The 3,514-nt window shown below is 41.1% G+C and overlaps 1 long non-coding RNA gene across 2 annotated transcripts; it reads left to right on the top strand.

Annotated features, from left to right (window-relative positions):
* Nucleotides 1–242: 242 nt before the first annotated feature.
* On the top strand, nucleotides 243–3,113 carry LOC119237860 (uncharacterized). Of its 2 annotated transcripts, none has more exons than XR_005123457.2 (3): nucleotides 243–1,549; nucleotides 2,673–2,729; nucleotides 2,872–3,113. It is a non-coding gene; the product is annotated as an uncharacterized LOC119237860 (long non-coding RNA). The 2 variants fall into 2 exon arrangements; XR_005123458.2 differs by lacking the exon at nucleotides 243–1,549 and adding an exon at nucleotides 1,560–1,892.
* Nucleotides 3,114–3,514: the final 401 nt, after the last annotated feature.

Genomic DNA, 3,514 nt, shown 5'->3' with positions numbered 1-3,514 from the left:
AGATCTTAGAGATGTTTAAGTACAGAGGAGATGTGCATGTCAGAATCTACAAAGAATGTGACGACAATGCTCATCAGCTCATGTATCTGCTGCTAGTAGTGGCTGCATGATTGCAAGCGACACACTCACCTCACAGACATTCCCTGTGAGGCGGTGTGACTGATTAATGTCCATCTATGATTCTCTTGGCACATGGTAGTGAAGGAAAAAGCCCAAACTTGGCTCACAAGTGAATTGGTTTGGTATGTGCATGCAAGTGGAAAATGAACTGCTACTGCTTCACAGCCCTCCCAGAAATGGCACTTAAAGACAGGAAGGAAGCTTCCACTCTACCACTGGAAAGAACTTTGAGCAGGGCATCTGGTCATCCACTTTGAGAGTCACAGAGTGGCCTGTGGTGAGGGTAAAAACTGACTCTAAGATAAATGACTTATCTGGTTCCTTAGATGCTTGGAAGAAGGATGATTAGATGAGGGATAAAAAAATCTCAGGAAAAAGCAGTGGGATGGAGCTGTGGGACTGAGTACAACATGTCAGAATATTTTCATCATGAATCAGTGCTCACAAGAGAGCATCCTTTATGAAAGGAGAATGAAATAACAAAGTTGACAGGATGACTTGGGCAACAAGCATTTACTCTTAACCAAGTGCATGCTCGTGCAGTGGGTTCTAGAACAGAGAAGCAATGGTGGCAGAGAGACAGGCTATATGAGGGCCCATACAGCTTGGGTTCCTCTCATAGAGGCTGATCAATTGCTGCAACCCTTGGACATCAAATATACCAGCAATCCAGTACCATCCCTCAAAGAGGACAACCTGTTGTTTACTTGTAAGGTGACTGCATCAAGCTCTTCTACATTGCAATGGGCAATAGTTCATCCAGACTGTCAATCAACTCTTGGTTTCTGCCCACACTGCCCAGTTAGCACTCCAAAGGCTCAGAGTGTCTGGTCTAATACTCCAAATCCCTCATAAATTTGTGTGAGATCAAGAGCTACACTTTATGGCAATGAGTGTTCAGCAGTGGCAACAGCCATGGGATTTATTTATTATTACCACCATAGTCTAGATCATCCAGCAGTTGCTGACTTCAGAGTTGGAAAGTCTTCTTGAGGGATCTAAAGAAGCTTCACCTTGAAGACACCCAGCAAGGATGGAGAGTTCTTCAAGATGCAGCACATACTGGACAACATACTGGCACATGCAGCACAACAGACATTGATAGTGCTGTTTCCAGTAAGTAGAAGTTAAGTCTGAGAATGTAAAGTGGAAGAAGAGGACCCACTTACCTTCATTCCCAGTAACGCACTCCAGGGAATCTGTGTTTCTCCACTCCTGCAACTTTAGGACCTGTAGTCTCTGGTGTTGAGATGGTGGGTGACTCTATCAGGAGATAAAGAGAAAATCCCAATAAACTTAAAACTCTAACACCTGGTCACCATGGGTTCCTCAAGCCATTAAACAATCAAAGAACAGTTACCATGCCAGCAGGGGCAATTGACCCTGTTCATTATGAGGAAATAGCATTCTGCTGGCTATAGTGAGCAAGGTGATTCACTGTGTACTCTCTTTGTATTTCCATAACCAATTTCACAATAACAAGCAAGTCTAATAACCATGGGCTGATAAAAGCATGGCAACTGGGATCTCAGATGCCACAGGGCAAGCTGACTAATTCAACAAAGGGAAAGGGAAAGAGGAGTCTGGAAAGGTGGTATGGGACACAGTTGATGAGTATTTCAGACCAATTGCACCAGCAGGAGCTTCAATTTATCTAAATAGCCATCTTCTTTTAAATTTTTCCTGGAAAATTAATCATTAAGAACACTGGGAAAGCTGTGCCTAGATGGAATTAACTTAATTTGAGAAGAAGTGGATCTGAGCATTGAAAGGTAGTTGCAGGCCTCGTGGTCGCTCTGCCAAGACCCACATTACTGGGTTGGAACACCCATCCCCAACACTGGTGCTTCAACAGCTATTAGTGGCTCACAGCAATTACCTTTCTCCTAAGGGGAGCCACTCTAATAATTTGGGGGGCAGCAACTCATGCTGACACTGGACAAAATGTGGTGAAATTCATGCTCCACAGCTTCCAGTGGAACCAAATTGTTTCCAGCTGGTCTCCAGCTGAGACCACATCCTTGCTTCGCCCTATCCTTGCCTGCCCTGTCTTCGGACTCTCCTTTCTCCAGAAAGCACTTCCTCAATAAATCATTTGCACAAGAGTCCTAGCCCCTGGCTGTTTTTACTTTTTTTTTTTTTTAAGATGGGAAGCCTCGCTTAAAACAGGGAACAATGAATGGGTCATCTGGCAAATAATTCTCTCAGTCATAAGATGCCTTTAAAAGGAAAACATTCTTCCAGACTCTTATTGACCCAAATCACTCCTGTTTTGATATTAATTAAATATGCTCAGATATAAAGGTCCTTATAGATTCCTTATGTGATTAATGCTAATAAAACCATAACAGAACAAGCTTGTCAATTAAGTAAACCAACGCAAAAATTAAAATTTGCATTTACGACATGTAGTGACAGATTTGTTTTTTTCTGGAACTCAATTGCTAGTGATGGATTTAACAGAATGATGGTTCTATATATAATCAGTTCCTGTATTTCAACTTCAATAATTGTTGTTAAAAGTGTTCTCTACAATTTTTTCCCTAATTCAGGACAATAACTCATTCTGAACTACAAACAACCCGTTAGCAATGCCTCTACAAATACAAGTAAGTATAGTTAAGTTCTCACCTGATAACACTTGAAAGTTGCCTCCTTTGAAGGTAAAGAATGAAACTGCGAAGACTCCTTTTAGTTTGGCTCATCTGTTCTGTGCGCCTCACAAAGATTTAATGCTGCTGTGATTTTTAGCAGTCGGATCTTCTGTGCCACATTCTTCCTGGTATCCTGGTATATGCACCATGAACATCGTTCGAGAGTTCTTTGGTGAAAGTACTATCAGAAACACAAGTGCAAAAACTCTGCTCACCGAAATGAAGAAACTATACAGAAAGGCCTCGCATGATTCCAAGTATGCTTATGGTACACTGGAGATCATCAACAAAATGAAAATAAACAGCTAAAAATTCCTCCTAGAGTCCTCACCCACTCAGTTTGTGCTCTTTATTTTGGGAAGCATTGCATGAAAATAATTGTGAAATGCTCTCTAATCTAAAGTCATATAAAATTGCCAATCTTAAAAACTGACATAAATTGTGGTTCCTCTCAAAAATAAAAAAATGATTTAGTCACTAGACTGTGCTGTCTGCATCCCCACCAGAAGGCACTGCCTTTGCTTCAACAGCGAATTGAAACAGTTACTGGTTTCCTCTACAACAGTGCTGTGGCTTTAGGAGACCTATTATCAGTTGGATTTTAAGGTTTTCTTTTCCTTTCATAGTAGTAAAGGTTAATGGATGAAACCCACTCATGGTTTAAAATGGTAACACATTTCTTTATTTAAGAAAAAAATGCATACTTGGAGCTAACTAGACCTCATGGCATCAATTCATTT

The sequence above is a fragment of the Talpa occidentalis genome, unplaced genomic scaffold, assembly GCF_014898055.3.
Source record: "Talpa occidentalis isolate TD23 unplaced genomic scaffold, MPIMG_talOcc4v2.1 talOcc4.105, whole genome shotgun sequence".
Classification (NCBI taxonomy): domain Eukaryota; kingdom Metazoa; phylum Chordata; class Mammalia; order Eulipotyphla; family Talpidae; genus Talpa; species Talpa occidentalis.
This window is presented reverse-complemented; position numbering and strand designations above follow the sequence as displayed.